This window comes from Pipistrellus kuhlii, unplaced genomic scaffold (genome assembly GCF_014108245.1).
Source record: "Pipistrellus kuhlii isolate mPipKuh1 unplaced genomic scaffold, mPipKuh1.p scaffold_m20_p_5, whole genome shotgun sequence".
NCBI classification, from domain to species: Eukaryota; Metazoa; Chordata; class Mammalia; order Chiroptera; family Vespertilionidae; genus Pipistrellus; species Pipistrellus kuhlii.
The window spans coordinates 23,988,770-24,008,556 of record NW_023425551.1 but is presented as its reverse complement, the minus strand read 5'-3'; the positions used below and the strand labels follow the sequence as shown (position 1 = coordinate 24,008,556).

The window sequence follows — 19,787 nt, the reverse complement described above, 5'->3', positions numbered from 1 at the left end:
ACCTTGGTTGCAGGCACATCCCCAGTAGGGGGTGTGCAAGAGGCAACTCATCAATAATTCTCTCTTATCAATGTTTCTAACTCTCTATCTCTCTCTCTTCCTCTCTGTAAAAAAATCAATAAAATATATTTTTTTTAAAGAAGAGGGAAATGCATGCAGATTAGTTGAGACAATTACAAAAGGGTAAAAATAATAATAGTAATACCTAATAAAATATGAATTTACTTTAATCCAAAATCATTTAAAATTTATCCTTTTTTACTTTTCAATGGATAGTATAAAGAATAAACTAAACAGCATCTTATTTCTTGCTATCTTCTAAGTACTCCTAGAGGGGTAAGAAAGAAGGAATATACTGAAGGTAGATGTTTCCTTAAAGAACTGCATGCAACAGAGAAGTCCAGAGTATTTTGCAGCCTCTTAAGAGTTGCCAAGTACTTTCCGTATATATTACAGAGTATTAAGAAAAATCCTAAATCAGAGTGCCTAAGCCAAAAATGAAACTCAGAAAACAGATAATAGGGCAAGAAATAAGAAAAAATAAGGACTTGAGGTTTGTAAAAAGAAGAAAAAAAAAGAAAGAAAAATCCCATCTGGAAGCTATTTCCAGGAAAGGAGGAGAGGAAAGAACAGACGCAGAAAGAATGCTCATATTAGGAATTACTAACGGTGAGAGTAGACATCCAAGCACCACTATGGAAAAAGTACCATGACGAATGACCCAATCGCCAAGGGTTTCTGGACAGGAACGTCTGAGAACCACTTTTTAAAGATTAACTTGTGAAAAGAAAAATAAGGGCAGGTACTATCCTCCTATGACGAAAATCTGATAACTTACCGAGATACCAGAATCGTTTAAAATGGCTGTTGATTTAAGGCAAACCACCAGAAAACTTCCTCCCATCGGTACTGGGAAAAGTGAATTTATAGATGTGCACCTTCACTGCCACAAGTGAGTCCGGGGATCACATACAGCTGAAGAGGTACCGTTCTCCACATTATTCGCTGCCCCATTCATTATAAAGTTACAGGGAAAAGGTTTTGGAACCCCAGGGCCAGTGGGAAAAAAGGAAAACTGTGCTTCACATCAACAAATGTCTTTTTGAAAAGTGATGGATAATGTCAGCCTAATAACTAATCACTTTCCTCTTTGCATTGCCTATTATAACACTTGGAGACAAATTTGCATCTGAAATGTAACCAGAGGACTGGGCACCTCATCTAAAGCAAGGAGCATTTCTGTGAACTGACTCCTCTTGTCCTTATCTTACTTATCAACTCTTTTCTTCCTCTCTCTGCATTTTTTATTGTGTTTTTTTTTCCTTCAAATTCTTCTTATGTGGCTTTTTGTAGCACACTGGAATAAAACAGGGGATAAGTCTTTTAAGTATTACAAAGAAACTTACTATAAGACCTGGCTGATAATTCAGATGTATCCTCGTCTGAAACAAAAACAGTTATGATTTCCCCCATAGAATTATTGTAGGGAGTAAATGAAATAATGTATTTTAAATGTCCCAGTACATAAGCTTATCTCTGTGCTTCCTTCAACTCTTTTAGGAAGTACTTCTTCAATCTCAAACTAATTTTCCTCAGGTGCTGTGGAGTTAGCGAGCAATCAATTAGTTCACACATTGCTAACTTTTATGGTGCAACTAACTGGTTACAATTATAAAAAGGTTAATGTATATCCAGATACTTCCATTAAAAAACATTGACTCTGGCTAAGATGCCTGCACCTCTATATCACAGGAAGTAAAAGTTTAACAAATCACGTTTAATTTTAAATGAGGGTCACGTCCATGAAGATACTGCGAACAAAGGGACTGGTGTGCTACTTTTTACCCAGACCTTCTCATGCCTGATGTTTTCTTGGAACCTAACTGCATTTCCCAACCCAACGGCACCCCAAGGAGCCCACTGTAACACAAACGGCATGAAGGACAGCCCTGGGGTCACGAAGAGCCACCATTGGTCACGTGGGTGCCAATATGAGTCACTATCAGTCCGTAGGCTCTTTAATATCATAATGAAAGAAGAGGAGTGGAGCATGAACCACTTGGGGGATATAGATACTGAAATCCCTCCGCCCGCTGTCTCTTCCACTTCGGAGGCAGGTGTGTAGGGAACAGACCAAGATAGCAAGGGAGCCAAGAGCCACAGGATCCTGCAATGATGTCCACAATGTCATGACATTCCCAGCTGTCCAACTGTAGCCACAGCCACACCACAGGATCATCATAGACCAATTCCCAGGATTCTAGGTGGATGGAGGGCTTCCCTACAGACCTCTATTCATCCCAAGCCGCCACACTGCAGGGGGAAGTGTGCCCACCGCAGGGGCACCAGGCCCTGGTGCTAAAGGGGCTGGTATCCAGCCAGCACAGTCACCCTGAGGAAAAAGAACACCTTCTCTGCACAGAGGCACAGCCCACTAAGGAAGGGTGTCCCTCAGATTCTCTCTCTCCCGAGGGACCCCCTTCATCCAACTGTCCTCCCAGAAGGGCTGTTTTGACCCACTATTCATAAAGGCAAAATATCACCCATCCAGTCCTGACGGACCTACACACTAACCTCACCACCTGGATGAGATTTCCTTTTCCTGGAGCACCAAGGCCAGTGCTGTGAGAACAGGAACCAGCGCTGGGAATTGGGCCCTGCCCAACGACTGTCAGACCTCAGCCAATTCCCCCACCCTGACCTCTGCTGCTACCACGCCAGACACCCCAAACTTCCCCTCCCTACCCTCCATTTCACCCATGCCCTGCCCACACCCCCATGGTCCTGGCCCAGGGCCCTGGGCCACTGCCCTGCTGGGCCAGGAGGAGCCACACAGCTCTAGGAACGAGGATCAGCTGCAGACTGGCTGGGAGACCCCCGTTCCAGACCCTGCTGGTGAATTTCTGAGGCACTGACTCCAAAAACAATGTTACAGAGGCAACCACCTCCAATGGCACTTGTACTGCCCAGGGTCTTTCAGAAACCATGCTACGTGAAAGAGGATTCATATGCTGGCTTATATTCCAAAACTCCAAACAGCAAATTAGAAAGAGAGAGAGAGAGAGAGAGAGAGAGAGAGAGAGAGAGAGAGAGAGAGAGAGAACAGAATTCCTTCCCCTCGGCCTACTGTGAGAAAGAGAGAAAAAGAGAGAGAGAGAGAGAGAGAGAGAGAGAGAGAGAGAGAGAGAGAGAGAGAGAGAGAACAGAATTCCCTCCCCTCGGCCTACTGTGAGCACTAAAAAATGCAATGCATGAACATGCCTGACACAGAGTCAACACCGAGAAAACAGTCACCATCACACAAGGTGCACAACCCTCCACCTGCAACGCCAGTGTCCAAAGAGCCCTGAAAACCCAAGGTTTTGTTCATTAGCCCACTTGGCAGCAAAACATGACCTGAACTGACTTCAGATTACTTACAACCTTGTTTGTGTCTCATTTAGTGGCAACAGTCATATATTTTCCCGCAGAAATAGTAATATTTTTCATTGCAGGTGCTGTCCCAAACTCTCCCACAGACATTACATCTATTATGGGATATTACCATAAACTCACTGAAACAAACAAAATCATTCATTCTGAAAACACATCTGGCTCTCGGGGTTTCTGGATTTGGGATTGAAAGAGAAAAAGGAACCCTCATGTACTGCTAGTGAGAATGCAGACTGGGGCAGCCACTGTGGAGAACAGCATGGTGTTTCCTCAAAAAATTAAAAATGGAACTCCCATTTGACCCATAATGCCAATCCTGGGAATATATCCCAAGAAAACAGAAACACCAAGAAAGAATTATGCACCCCTATGTTCACAGCAGCACAATTTACAATAACTAAGATTTGAAAACAGCCTAATTGCCCATCAGCAGGTGAGTAGATTAAAAAATGGTGGTACATCTACACAGTGGAATACTATGCTGCTGTACAAAAGAAAAAACTCCTACTATTTGCAACAGCATGAATGGACCTGGAAAGCATTATGCTAAGCAAATTAAGCCAATTGGGAAAAGATAAATATTACATAATCTCACTCATTTGTGGAATATAATGAACAACATAAGCTGAGGAACAAAAATAGAGCCAGAGGGAAAAAAATTTAGAATACAATAGAAGCAATCCTGTTATTTGCAGATTTTTAATATTTCCTACAACTTTTGTGATATTATACTATGTTAGTACAGTTTGGTAATATTATGTTTAAAATATTTTTTCTTAAAATATTAATTTTATTGCATGTAATATTACATTTAAAATCATTTTCTTGGAATATTAATGTTTATTGTATGTAAATGGCTAATTATTTTGTATCTGCAATCTGATAATAGATTTATTTTGTATATTGGAAAAACAATCATTTTATTGCTGGGAAAAAAAAAGTGTATCATTACCCATCCCTAACCTGGAGGAGGTGGGGGCTTGCTGGGTCAACTCAAGAGCAGTCTTCGAAGGCCAGTTGTCAGGAGGTCTGAGCACAGCAGTGGCTCAGCCCTGGGACAGGTTAACATCAGTCTCCTGGGGAAGCTGGCAGGATGGGTGGGGGAGGAAAGAGCTGACAGGCTGAGCAGACAGGGACATGGAAGCCAAGGCCTCCCCAGTACTTCACTGGCTCTCAGAGGACCCAAGCCACCAAGCACATCCTTATGACTGTTGAGTCATTTTTTTTCCTAGATTTTCAAGTGAATCTAGTTTTCAGTCCCAACACTGGCTCCCTTGAGTCTGGGCAAACTGCCACTGAATCACAAGGGCCACTCAAAGGGTTTTTTTTTTTCAGGCTGTTGAAAACATTAAACTAAATAAGAGAATATTCACCAGCCTCTCTCACTGGACCCTTCCCCACCCTTACCATCTATTAAAACAACACTCCATTCATTCCAAAGATATTCTACACGCAGTGGATTAAATACATAACATGTATGCTATAAATAATAAATATGAGTATCAGTGAAGCAGCAGCATGGGGAAAGTGGGAAACTTCAAAAGCTAAATCAAGGGAATGCTTCTATTTATAGCACTATCCTTAGACCTAGACAAGAGAGCCCCTGCCTTCAAGGCCGTCTCTTCAAGGGCCCTCTCTGGCCCTCCTCCAGCTGCACCTCTCCCCATGGGACAGAGAGCTCAGGGCCAAGGGCAACTGTGTACTCAGAGCCCATGAAGCCTCTTCAAAGCATCCTCCAGGGGCCCAGGAGCCCCCTAATCCTGTCCATGGGAGCTCACTTCCCAGGGTGGGCAAGTGGGATAAGGAAGCAGACTGGCCAGGTGACCACCCACTTGTGTGTAAGGCCCTCTCGGGGCAGAATGGAGCCTGCACAAACTCTGAGGAGTTGGATAATCCTCAATTGAAACCTGACTCACCAAGTTGTCATAAAAGTACATTTGGCATTATCCGTTCTCACCTTCCTCTCTTTGGTATCAGAAATCTAGCCTTTTCCTTGCTCCTTCTCAGGTTCAGCACGTGGCTGCCTCACCACTAACCACATTTCTCCACCTCCCTCGCAGCTAGATGGGGCATGTGACTAAGCTGTAGCCCATGGGACAGCAAAAGGCATCGTGAGTGCAGCCTCTGGGTCACATCCTTTAAAAATGAAATGGCTTATGTTTTATTCCCTCTTTTCCCCCTTTGCTTTGAGTAGCACTTGGACACCAGACTTCAGGGCCCGATTTCACCAAGAAGAGACAACACTGAGGAATGGCAGAACGAGAAAGAAGGAGCCAGGATCCCTGAGAGACCTCACAGACCAGAGTCTCCAAAGCCGCCTACCCACTCTGAAACGTAACATGAGAGAAAAATAAACTTCAATCTTATTAGTGCTATGGAATTCTGAGTTACACCAGTTTAGCCTCTCTCTAATATATTTTCCAAATGACCTAAATAAACTGATTGCAAATAAGATTTCTGGAGGTATGCTAAAGCATACAATATAAATCAACAATAATAATCCCAGACCAAAACTCATAATACCAAGACTTAGCAACATTTAAAAAAAAAAAAAAAAAAAGAAGAGAGATGAGTAATTTTGTATGGATACAGAGTCCTTTCTTTTCTTTTCTTTTTTTTTCCAAAAAAAATCTTACCGGAAAAATATATCAAATATAAAATTAGTCACACAAGAAAAAAATACGTAAAAGAATTCCATGGGAGATTTAATCATAGCATCTGAAGGTCTATAAAATGTTCAGTCTAATTTAAAATGCCTTCTTTTCAAATAGAAAAGAGCAAACAATTAAAAAGCAAAATTCTAGATATATTTAAGAAATAAAGACACAAAGCTTGCTTGTGTGATATATCTAAAACAATTCTTGCATGCTCATTTTAGAAGACTGGGAAGAATACATCAGATCATAATAGGCATGTGTGTGGCAGTAGTGGCTAACTGTTTTTATTGAGAGTTGCTGTGCCCAAATGCTTTACATATAGTGATGTACTTAATTTTTATGACAACATCAGGAAGTAGGCACTAGTACTATCCCTGCTTTATTGAAAAGGAAACTGAGGCACAGAGCAGCTTAGCAATTTGCCCAATATCACACAGCCAATAGGTGGCCACATTTACATTTAAAACCCACATCATCTGATTATGGTATCAACCAGTCCCTGATATGGTATCACCCCTAGAGAGTGCTACCGTAATAAAAATTTTAAATCCTTAGGCGTTTCTTATTCTGCTTTTCAAATATTGTGTGCCCTAGCCGGTTTGGCTCAGTGGATAGAACGTTGCCCTGCAAACTGAAGGATCCCAGAATTGATTCTGGTCAAGGGCATATACCTTTGTTGTGGGCACATCCCTGGTAAGGGATGTGCAGGAGGCAGCTAATTGATATTTCTCTCTCATTGATGTTTCTAACTATCCCTCTCCCTTCCTCTCTGTAAAAAAATCAATTATATATATATAACACTTATCCCAAAGACATAGAAACATCGAACAGACCCTCATACCTCAGAGGGAAGGCAGAGGAGGGGCTTCGGGAAAGAGATCAACCAATGAATGAATGTGTACATGCATAACCCATAGACACAGACAATAGGGTGGTGAAGGCCTAAGGGCACCAGGGGTGGGGGGTGAGAGAAATCAATGGAAAGAAAAGGGGACATACCTAATACTTTCAACAATTAAATTTTTTTTAAAAAAGATAATTTGCAAAGGAAGAAAGAAAATGGCCAATAAGTAAGTGAAGAAATGTTTACCTTCATTACCAATTAAACAGATGCAAATGAAATCTATCATACAAATTAAAATAAATTCATAATATACTTATGTTGATTATTTTTTAAAAGGCTTATCCCAAATGCCATTTTGCAATCCTTTCTTTTTTATGTTGTTTTATTTTGTTAACATATTCTTTAATATATTTTACCATATTTTCCAGCGTATAAGACGAACCCCTAATTTTACAGTTAAAACATAGGTTTAGGCCTATATTCTCTGTATAAGACTACCCCCCACTTCCGAGGCAACACCAGTTTTTTTTTTTTAATTAAATTTTTAATGAATGACATTTTTCGAACATACCGTAATACACCGTACATTGATACGATAAATGGAAGGTCTCTTCACAAATGGCAATGCCATGAACTTGACCGAGAAACAAGAAATCCAAAAGAGAACATTAACAATGATGGCACCATCTGGAAAGAAAATTACATGAAGAACTTTTCTGGATATATTCGGCGTATAAGATGACCCCTGATTTTCGGTTGACTTTTTTTCATTTCAAAAGTCGTCTTATACGCCGGAAAATACGGTATTGATTTTTTTTTTTTTTACAGAGAGGCAGGGAGAGGGATAGAGAGCTAGAAACATGATGAGAGAGAATCATCAACCAGCTGCCTCCTGCACACCCCCTACTGGGGATGTGCCCGCAACCAAGGTACATGCCCTTGACCGGCATGGAACCTGGGACTCTTCAGTCCACAGGCTGACACTCTATCCACTGAGCCAAACCAGTTTCCATTTGTTAACATATTTTTATTGATTTAAGAAAGAAAGGGAGAGGGAGGGAGAGAAAGAAGCATCAATGATGAGAGAGAACCGTTGATTGACTGCCTCTTGCACATCCCGTACTGGGGATCGAGCTAGCAACTGGGGTATGTGCCTTGACCATGAATCAAACGGTGGTTTATTGGTTCATAGGTCATTGCTCAACCACTGAAGCATACCGGCTGGATGTAATACTTTCTATAATCTCAACAAGTTTGCTTTAAGAATCCCCATGTGGAGGATACTTGGGAAGATCACCAGATCACTGCAGACAAAACTGAAATTCCAGCAATGAGGAAGAAGGTGATAGAGCACAGCCTTCGCCAGCACAGCTATGACAAGTCAGCAGCAATTTAGTTCTCTGGAACTTATACATCGATCAGTGTGAGGTCATCCAGTCCATATTTCTTACCTTACAAACAAATAAATAACTGTACAAAGAAAGAGATTGATTTCTTCAAAGTCACAAAGCTGGTTATATGCAGAACCAAGACTAGAACCTAACTCTTATCTGAGACTAAGGCATCTAGGTTTTCTAGATTATGTTCCACCCACCCACAAAAACTTGCTTTATAGAAAGGTCCCCCTGCCTGTCAGCTTTGCATTAAAGAGGGTAGTAATGCATCCTCACATTCCTAAAATGCACCTCCATCTAAGCTATTTTCAGAAAGACTTTCAAGGCAAAAGGGAGGTAGGGAGGCAGGGAGGGAGGGAGGGGGAAGGGATGGAGGGAGGGAGAGAAAAAAGGAGGGAAGTGAAGGGAGGAGGGGAGAGGGATAAGAGGGAAAGGGAAGAAGGAGGGGGAGGGGAGAGGGAGGGAGGTAGGCAGGCTCCAAATCAGAAACAAAACCAAGTATTAGTATGCTTTCAAGAACCCTTTACTTGGGCCCTTTTGGAATGCTTAATCTGAGGAAAGCTTCCTACTGCCAGAATCCATCTTACAGAAAAAAACTATCACCATCATTTCCTTAAATGGACATTTTTGTGCCAAACATAAATTAACATGTTCTCTAAATAAAGGACAAGCTTGGAGAAGAAAAGGCAGTTGACAACCTAACACTGGCATATATCTACATGGCCTTGGCTCTAGTCTTCTTATTTCATGTCTGACTGTTGAAAAAATCAAGTACTGGCAGCCAGCTTTGGGGAAACACAGTAGTAGACTAACTTAGAGCTACCCAATCAATGCCAAAAGATGCAACAGTGATTAAGCTATTATTTGTCTTGGGAATTACACATTTGTTGAAATCAATAAGACACTTTTTTTATTCACTCAACATGCATTCACTGAACATTTACTCTGTGCTAGGCACTGTTCTGGCTACTAGCCATCCAACCCAAACAAAAGGCCTGCCCTCAAGGAATGATGGCAATTGACTATAAATCTCAATGAAGAGCCAAGAGAGGACATGAAGGGATGGGGATAGCATAATGGTCATAGGATCAATGGACTGTAGACACTGGGGTCAGACACTGCTAGAATCAGGATACATGAGTGAGTGGACTAGCCATGTAAGATATGGTGGGCACAAAGTGCGACACTTAAAATTTAAATTATGGAGGGGCTGCAGCCATAAATGATGACATGGTTGGCCAAGAGAGGTTTGAGAACTGAGAGAGTGGTGTCAGAAGGATGAACTATGCTTATATTGAACTAACTAAAAGAAAAGTAACTTTTACAAAGGGTGACAGTGAACCAGGAGCTAAAACCACAGAAAAATGAGAGTGATGAGGAAGTGGGGGAGAGAATGGCATCTCAGCAATGAGGTTTAGTTGGTGACACAACTTGATGACATAGAGGTCTGATCCAGATGTGAGCTGAGGAGCAAGAGGATCAAACATCACTGATCTCTCTAGGAGTAAAAGAGGGGTGGGAGCAAGGTCCTCCAGTGAGAGCCACTACTATAATTACTCCATGAGGAAAAGAGAGATGGGCTGGCCTGTTTTCAAGTGAAAACTTTTTTGAAAGGTAAATTACCTTTGATGTTAGGAAAAGCATGTGATATCCACTCCACCAGAGCTTGATGATAAGCACAGTTTCCATTAATTAAAAAAAAAAAAAAAATCTGAACCAGACTGTTAATTAGTAATTTATGTCTGATTATTTGCTACTTTGGGCAACAAAAGGGAAAGATTTATCAACAAATAGAAATTCATAACATGCAAAACTGGGTCAAACATGATGGGAAATCATGTCCTTCAAACCTGTGCCTACCCACCCTGATTCCAGCAATCAGGTATTTTGCTTGAATGGCTCCGAGACAACCAAGAGAAGCAACAAAAGGTTCAGAATTTGGGTTGTGGCAAAAGTGTAGGACCCTAAACTCATGCCAGAGTATCAGACTGCCAATTTAATTTCCTTCAGAAAAGACGGAAACACTACAAAAAACGCAACCCAAATAATGATCAACATTTGATGGATCATAGATCCCCTTTGAAAATGTAATGAAAACTGTGAACACTTTTTCCCAGAAAATGTGCAGAGGTACATGTACAAAAAAAACTTCTGTACACACACTGCATGCATTTATCAACAACCCCTTCCCTCCTCCCCAGGCCAACCTGGTGAGCTAGCATAACATTTGCAAGTCAGCTTCCTGTGACTCTCAGAGATCAAAATATTAAAAACCAAAATCCACTTTGTTCCTCATCCCCCACTGCCAAAATCTGCCATTTTATATTCTCCTCCCTCCAGATGCTCATTCTATGGGAGTCAAAACTCTCGGCAAATACAGAGAAATTAAACAGTTCTTGATGAAATTTTGAGAAATGTTAAGAATATACTTAAAAGAGAGCCAAGGATTACTGAGGAAAATAGTCAACACTCCAGCTGCCAATTTTCAAGGATGTGATCCCAGACCGTGCCATCTATTCTCCTGGATATATATCCCACTTTCCGCCCTCCCAAAACCTTACTAGAAAGGCTTTACTTGCCAGGTGTTGAACCAGAAAATAGGCTTCTTCCCTACTTTTCCCATGTTCCCATGGCCTTGTGTGCACCAAGGATGTCTGTTTGGGCCTCTCTTCTCAAGCAGCCTGAGAGCACTATAAAAACAGACACATTTCTTACTCACTAAATGAACCCATCATTTAGGGGGAAAAAATAAAAATTAAAAAAAACCTGAACAACCTTTATATAGAAGCACATCTGATTTTTTTTTATTTTTTTTTTTTTTTAATCTTGAGGTACACAGTAAACCTTTATAGCACAGTTACTGTTTGTAGCAACTGATCTACCTACTGGCATCAGAAAGTCAAATCAAGAAAGCATACTCCTATACACAAGCAAAAAAGCCAAAAACAGAAATAAACAGTGAACGGGAGGCAGAAATGAATTCTGGCTTGATGATCAGGTGGTAGAATGTTTTGCTAAGTTTGAAGGAGAGAGGTTTCAAATTTGGGGGGTGGAAGAGTAAACATCTGGGCACTTCCAAATGCAGAGGGGAAGTGGGGATGAAGAGAACAATTAATAGAGCACAGAAAACAAAGCAAGCCATCTTTGACAGGAGTTCAGTGAAGGAATACTTCAGTGCTGAATATTTTGATATGATCTTCTAGTTCAATGGGCCACAGTAAGAAATGCATCAACAATGCCATCACTCTCCTGACCCACTTCCACACTTTTACCTTGGCTCAGCACAACCCAACCTCTCCAAAATACAAGACAAAAGGGGGGGAAATGCCCAATACCAAGATATCTACTAACTTTTGACATTGTTTAAAGGGCAATGTTTACAAAGAGAAATAATCTTCACTCTTTGACTAACACTCTCCTTGCACCTCTGAAATGCACAGACCACATTCTCTTTCATTCCGGGAGTCTTAAACCTGCCTCCTTTGTCCATAAATCAATGGTACTAAACATAGCTTATTAAAATTCCAGGTGCCGGGAACCTACTCACGTGACTGAGTCAGAATCCCAAAGGGTGGTTGTGACATGCAGTCTAGGTTAGAAACCCCACATGGAAAGAGCCCAAAGCCTGACTTTCAAAATAAAAGCATATGCATACATGTATGTAACTATTGAATTAATATTGACATGATTCACACACAGCCTGTGAGGAGCAAGAGAACCAGTCAATTAGTATCAACCTCAAAATGCTATGCCCACCCCACCCCCAAACAGTCTCCTCATGTAAAGATCATACTGAAGCACAATAGCAAAATCTTAAAAAGAAAAAGGAATGGGGGATTTGAAGACGGCGGCTTAGGTAAATGCCTGTACTCGCCGTCTCCCACAACCCCATCAAAATTACAACTAAAATACAGAACAACCATCATCCAAAACCGCTGGAAAGCTGGCTGAATGGAAGTCCTACAACTAGAGAAGTAAAGAAGAAAGCACACTGAGACTGCTAAGAGGTGTGGAGACCCGAAACAGGATGGTATGGCACCCATGGGGCAGCTTTTTTAATAGGGAGGGAGATCATCTCTGCGGAGGCCACCTGAAGGAGCAAGGGGTCCCAGCCCCACACCAGATCCCCAGCTCAAGGTCCCAGAGCTGGAGAAATGACAGGCTATAAAACCAGTGTGAATTGGGGCTCAGTGACACAGAGGCTGCTGGAGATCCAGCTGTTCCTCTTTAAAGGCCAGCACCACAAACTGAACATACACGGTCCTGCTTCCTCTAAGCTCCAGCACCAGAACGAGGTTCTGGGGAATCACAGACACATACAAAGAGGAACTGGATTGTCCCGTATCAGAGCAGGATCTTGGAGGTGGCTTTCTCCCAGATGGAGGTGCTCATAGGAATCATTGTTCCTGTGCTGGAACCTCCCCTGTGACAGGGCTGAGTGGCAGCCATTTCTATTTGCCCCACCCTGGTAATTCCCTAAGACCCCCGCCTCATCCAATTTACAACCCCACCCAAGCTGTGTGCAACAGCTTTTGCATATCAATGGTCTGTCCTTGCTCAGGCTAAAATATCTTAAACAAGCTTCAGCTGGGTCAAAGAGCCCCAAACCTGTCAATAAAAGGCCCAAGACACAGCACCAGCACCAGCCTTCCTTGCTTCAGAGCTGGGCCTCATCTGGGCACTTCCAAACCTGAGAGAGAAATCTGAAGATATCTCTGTAGCTCCTGCAGAGTGGCCCCAGGTAGTGGCTGACTTTGCACCTCCCAAGAGACCCAAGAGCTAGTGTACCCAGTGGTCAGTATCAGAACATACAGATTACAGCTTTACACATCCATAAGCGACACACTCAATGGGCAGACTCAGTGAGCACCAAAGCCCCAGTGAAACAAGTCCTGCTCCATATGGGTTTCCTACACAGCAGCTCTCCCACTGTAGTCCCAGTTTGTCCCCACAGCCAATTGGCCTGGAGGTCTATTCCTCCCAGAGACACCGACAGCAATCAAGTCTCAACTACAAAAAGACTGTACTACACAAGGCCACTCTACCTACTCAAGGAAACAGCAGCTCTATCCAATACATAGAAACAAACACAGGGAAGCAGCCAAAATGCAGAGACAAAGAAACATGTAACAACAAAATGGCAGCAAATACACACCTATCGACAACTGAATCTAAAACTCAAAATAAACAAATAAGAAATCTAATGAACAGAATAGACTGGTGAATAAAATAGAATCAGAGGCATGGAAATGGAGCAGACTGATGATTCTCAGAGGGAAGGGGGTTGGGGGTGGGGAGAGATTAAACAAAGATCTTATATGCATATATGCATTGCCTATGGACACAATAGGGTGGCAAAGGCCTGGGGCAGGGCGGGAACCAGCTGGAGGAGGACATGGAGGGGCGGATATCTCAACAATAAAGATTTTTTTTTTTAAGAAAAAAGAATGGAGGAAATTTGCAAGTATTAACATCATGAATTAGAAAAGATCTAAACAGATAATACATTTTCAATTACAGCACCGTATTTATTGCTCAGTTGCACCACTTTAGAGACACAATGTGATATTTTTTAATGGATTCCGCTGCTACATCAGAAATGTGATTATGTGTTCTCTTCTTCCCTTTCACAACAATTTGCTTCATAATTAAATGTAAGAGTTATTGAACTAGACGGAAATCATAACAACTAACTGGCCACCCACCTACTAAGAAAAGTTCACTTGAAAATATTCACCTATGAGATGGTATTCTCACTCTTTACACTTTGAGCTTGATGGCTATAATGGACAGAATTGATTTTTCTTAAAGAAACTGAATTCTCTAAACTGCTGCAAGGTTTTACCACCTCCAACTTTAAGCATAGCTGCCAAGTGAGCACATACAAACAATCCCTCCATCCCCTATGCCAGGAGCACAGGCTTCTGAGAGAGAGCCCCACCAGCTGCAATCAACCTCGGCATGTGGCTATGCAAAAGGTGCCTGCAAGCCTCCGGCAGCTGGCACGGGCACACCCAGGGGCAGAAGAAGCAAAAGTGAAAAGGCTGGGTCTGAACTAGATTTCTCAGCTCACAAACCAGCATTTTGAGAATAAATACACATGTATTTAAAAACCCACACCCTCTCACATTCTAAATACTGAATTGAGTGTGCTTATTATTATACAGTTATGGTATACAAAAATAATAATATAGCAAACGCTCTGCCTCCACACACAGCTTCAGCGGAGGATTAGGGGGGTCGTCAAGCCATACATCTGAAACCACCTGCGTATCCTTTCACGATTAAACTTTAACTAATATTTACAACTGCTGCAATGACCTTACATGTTCCCTTGTTCCCTGAAAACCATCATATCAGCATGTAGTTCGAATGTCTGGCCTCAACCAAGGTTCAATAAAATTGAGTTTTCCTTTCTGTCTGTAGAATTAATGTACTTTCCCTGCCTAGAACATTCTCAGTAATTCACGTTTTCAGATCACGTATGGATCACCTACCAACCTTTCACAACCATAGTCCCAAGTCAGGGGAGTCACATCAATATAGAAAACTTTTCTATGATTGCACTGTTTCAGCACAATGAGGAAACAACACGGAGAAGATGTTACAGGCATAACGAGAAGAGCTGCTCAGCTCTGTCAGAGTTGAATTTCCATCAGGGTTACTTGTCCCTCACCACAAATCCCCAGGGCTCATGGAAAAAAACCAAACCCGTTCAAAGACCTTTCTTCAGAGCACAGGTATTCCAGCCATGCAAAGCTTCAGAAAAAAAAAGAAGAAAAAAAAAAGAAAAGAAAAGAAAAGAAAAAACACACTAATTTTTACAGTCCCTTAAGCTCTTTAGAAAAATTCCCACTCTGTTATTTTTTTATTATTATTAAGAAAGAGAGAAAACCAGACCAGTGACTCCCTAAATACAACTTAACCACTGTCCTTCCTAAAGAAAGGCTTCTGAAAGATAAACAAACACGATAATCTCCCTCCTAATTTTCATAAAACTGCATCTTGCTAAAGCAAGCTTACTACATCGCAAATATGGCATCTTTTTTAGAAGGCCTGCAGTAAATGTGACCAGGTATAATATTCCATCTTAAATAATTCACTTTCTTTTTATTTCCCTGGCCTCTCTTTCCTCCCTTCTCCATCCCCCCACCTCTTACCAACTCTTTCAACCCACAGATACCCATCTGGGCATCAGACCAGGACTTAAACTGTGCCAAATCGCAGTGCATCTGAAATCCTCTACCTTTTCTCACCAGCCAGTGAAAAGCCTTGAGCAGCAGTCAGAAGAAAAGAGAAGGGAGAATTCACGTCAGAAACAGATGATCAGTTTCTCTACCTTCCACCCAGAGGACTGCCTGTCCTCTGGTATTTTCCCCTTTGCTAACTCTTGACAGAGAATGACAAAGACCAGAGCCAGGGAAAGCCAGGGCAGGTCTGGGAGCAGCAGGTCATGTCTCCTACAATTCGGCCCTCCCTTGGCAGCACTACGATGACCATTGGGGGCCCAGGAAGGCTTTCCCTCACAGCCTGGAGTCCCGATCTTGGTCACCATAAAGGAAGAGGCAGAGGCATGTATAAATCCAACTCATTTGTGAAAACTTTGTAAGCAACAGATTTAAGCTCCCAATATAAAAGAATTCCACAAGCAACAAAATAAACGACCTTGTAAACTAGAAGACTCAGCACTATGTGAGGTCAAATGCAAGGTTTCTGTAATCAGATCTCCTGAGCTCTAATCCCAGGTCTGGCACTTTCTAGCTTTGTAAGCCTTTTTTCATCGAATAAACACTCATTGCTCACCTACTATGAGCTAGCAGTTTGGTCTCTGCACCTCTGGAATCAAATTCTAGTGGGAAGTACATTAATAAATACACAAAACAAGAAGAGTTCCAAGAGAGTTAAGAACATAGAGAAATTTTAAATATTCTGATGCAGTCAAGACTGACCAGGAGCCAAAATCGGTTTGGCTCAGTGGATAGAGTGTCGGCCTGCGGACTGAAAGGTCCCAGGTTCGATTCCAGTCAAGGGCATGTACTTTGGTTGCGGGCACATCCCCAGTAGGGGGTGTGCAAGAGGCAGCTGATCGATGTTTCTCTCTCATTGATGTCTAACTCTCTATCCCTCACTCTTTCTCTCTGTAAAAAATCAATGAAATATATTTAAAAAAAAAAAAAAAGAGTAAGAGTAACCAGGAGAGCTACTTTTTTTTTAATCCTCGCCAATAGGACATGCTTCTAAGAGAGACAGACAGAGAGAGAGAGAAAGAGAGAGAGAGAGAGAGAGAGAGAGAGAGAGAGAGAGAGAGAGAGAGAGAGAAACATCAATGTGAGAGAGAAATATGGATCGATTACCTTCCTCAAAACCTCAACCCAAGTATGTGCCCTAACCCAGAATCTAACCAGCAGCCATTCAATGCACAGAGCGACACTCAACCAACTGAGCCACTCTAGCTGGGCAAGGGAGACCTACTTTCTAAAGATCTATCTAGAAAGTTCTCTCAAACATTGCATTTTTGTCTAAATCTAGATGCTAACAAGGAGCCCATAACACAAAGACAGGTGTAAAAGGGATGTGCAAAGGCCCTGAGATCAGCACAACTGGGCCTTTGGAGAACTAGAAGGAAGGCCAGTGGATTACTTCTGTATGGCTCACATTTGTCATCTGTAAAAACAGTAGTTGTGAGGATGAAACTCTTGACACCACATCTGCACAGAGTCTGTGTTCAATAAATTTAAATTGCTAGAATCCTCCTCATCATCATCACCAATGAGATAACATTATTGGAGGTGAGCAAGCAGAGGCTGGGTAACCACCTTGCAGGCATGGCCGAGTTAGATGGCCTCTAAAATTCTCTCAGCAATTAGATCCCCAAAGGTGGAAGAAGAAAGGGTAAGATTGTTAGATGCAGGCTTCCTACCCAAGGTACTTACAGAATGAATTGAATCATGCAACAATGTGGCATTTACCTGACTAACTCATTCAATGCATGGCCCCTTCCCATATGATTCGAATCCCCAGATTGTCAAAATCCCCACAGGTAGCCAGCTGACACTCTGTCTTTAGCCCTGAGAGCTACTCTCGTTAGGAGGCTCTTGGTTAAAACTTAACCACAAGAAAACTGAGAACAACAGAAAAGGATGCCCTGTTCTATATTACCAGCTTTAACATGTGTTAACTATTGATAGGATGAAGTAGCAATGAGCATATTCTTTGACTTGACATGCATCCCAAACCATTGTCTTATTTCATGTTTAAAATGTTCCAAACACAAATGTACACATCACACACTCCGTTGGCTATATGTTTCCATTAAAAACAAACAACTCTATATCTTGGCCTACTCTCTCACAATATTTACTAAGTTGGTAAGCTTTCTGAAGCCCACTAATCCAGGCTGTCAAAGATGCAGGTACTGATGACAAATGACGTAGGTGTGTTTAAGTTAGGAAAAGACAAGTGTACATTTACCACACCCCAAGCTCTTAATAATTAAAGATCATATTATTTCAAGTTCTTTTCTAATGTTCATTCAAATCTAAGGTAAATGTGGTACAACCATAAAGAAATATATGGGGCCATACACTGAGTGGCCAGATTATTATGATCTCTGAACGCATAAAAATCTCGCCACTCAGTGTGTGTGTGTGTGTGTGTGTGTGTGTGTGTGTGTGTGTGTGTTTATTTGGGAAGGAGTGAGAAAGGAAGAATCTTGATAAACCAAGAGATTAAATTGATCAATTTACTCTCAACTTTAGTTTTTTCCAACCTAATCTTTTCTCCCTCCCTCATATACAATCTCCAAAAGGAAAAAATCTAGAGAAGCAGATTAGATCAAAAATTCTTCCATCGGAAAACATCCCTTTAAAACAATGAGAAAGCAACAACTAAGTACAGAACATGTCCCAGAAAAATCTTTTTATAAAAGTGCATTATATGTGGATGATTCCTTTGAATTAATCTGAACTAAAAGTACCTATTCAATATGTACTTTTTTGGTATACCAAAAGACATTACTACTGTATACTAATATTTACCTTAAAAGAATCAAAACTGTGCCTTCCAGAAAGCAGAATTGGGACTAACAGGCTCATTCAAATCCAAATTTATCTACTGGCTCTTGCAACATAATCCAGCCAAAAGAATGTGATTCATATCTCAGCTATGCAACAGCTAACTTTTCAATGTGTTTTAAGTAGGTGCCACCAAGCAAAAAAAAATGTCAGAGCCTTGGCATTGAAACACTCTAAGCAATTTGAGAGTTTTTAAAAATAAGAACTAAGTAATAAAAGCTCATTAAAGAATTTTGGAAAATACATACGAGCAAAAAGAGAGAAATAATAATCCCAAAATGCCAAGGTTAACACTATTAACATTGTAGTGTACAACCTGTTAAATTGTTTTAAAAAGTAATTTTCACATAACTGAATTCATATTTTTACTTGACAATGTCAAAAACACATTTCTATGCTTATATTTATACATATCAATAACATATTATGAATGTATATTATTCTGCTTTATGAATATACTTAACCTAATTAACTCCACTGAGATTCTCTACAATTAGTTCAGAGGCCCTACACCAAATGAACAGAGTAGGCTAACCACTATTTCCTAAAATTCTTTGTCCATGGCATCCTTTTTTAATTAGAACTTATGACTTAACCAGTCCTCAATACTGTATTTTTATGGTGTTTCCAATTTTTCCTACTATAAAAATGTTGTGATCAACTTCTTGCTTGTGCATTTCTGTGTATTTTAGGAAATAACTCTAAAAATAGAGTTAATGGGCTAGTTGGTATACACGTTAAAAACATACAATAATTTCTGCCCAACTGTCCCCCAACAGTGTATGAGAATGGTAAGTCTTTCTAAATGATAATTTTTAATTTAAAAAAAAAAAAAACAGTGTGGAAGCTATGTGTACTCATCATATATACTTAGCATTTCGAAACCTGCTCAATTACTTTTTATGGGCATGGTTAAAGCACATAGTTATAAATATCAAAGGTCTTACTGTAATAGCGGTTGACTCAGATAACTATTTAAGAATATATCTCCTTATAATTTATAGAACATGACCATCATGGATATATTAAATTGTCTCACTTTCACTTTCCTCTGTGTTACATTTACATAGTCTGGATACACATTCTATAAGAAAATATTAGTAACCTCTTATATCTGCATAATATTTTATATTACTAAAATGTTTTTAAAAAATTAGAGGAAAAGGCATTCTCAGATGTTTAAAACAGGATAGTAAGCTGTTATGTACCTAAAGATCCTTGGAGCTCCACAGCAGTTGCTACAAATTTAGAGCCAAAACTGTTATAACCAAAATCTTTACCAATCAACCAATACCAGTACCACAGAAAGAAATGTGTATCTTAAGTGTGTATGTCTATTAATTTAGAGCTGATTTTCAGTGCGTATTTCTGCAGTTTCATGTACTGA

The 19,787-nt window shown here is 40.8% G+C and overlaps 1 protein-coding gene across 1 annotated transcript in view; it reads right to left on the bottom strand.

Annotated features, from left to right (window-relative positions):
- UTRN (utrophin) overlaps nucleotides 1-19,787 on the bottom strand; it is a 341,169-nt gene that overhangs the window by 314,448 nt on the left and 6,934 nt on the right.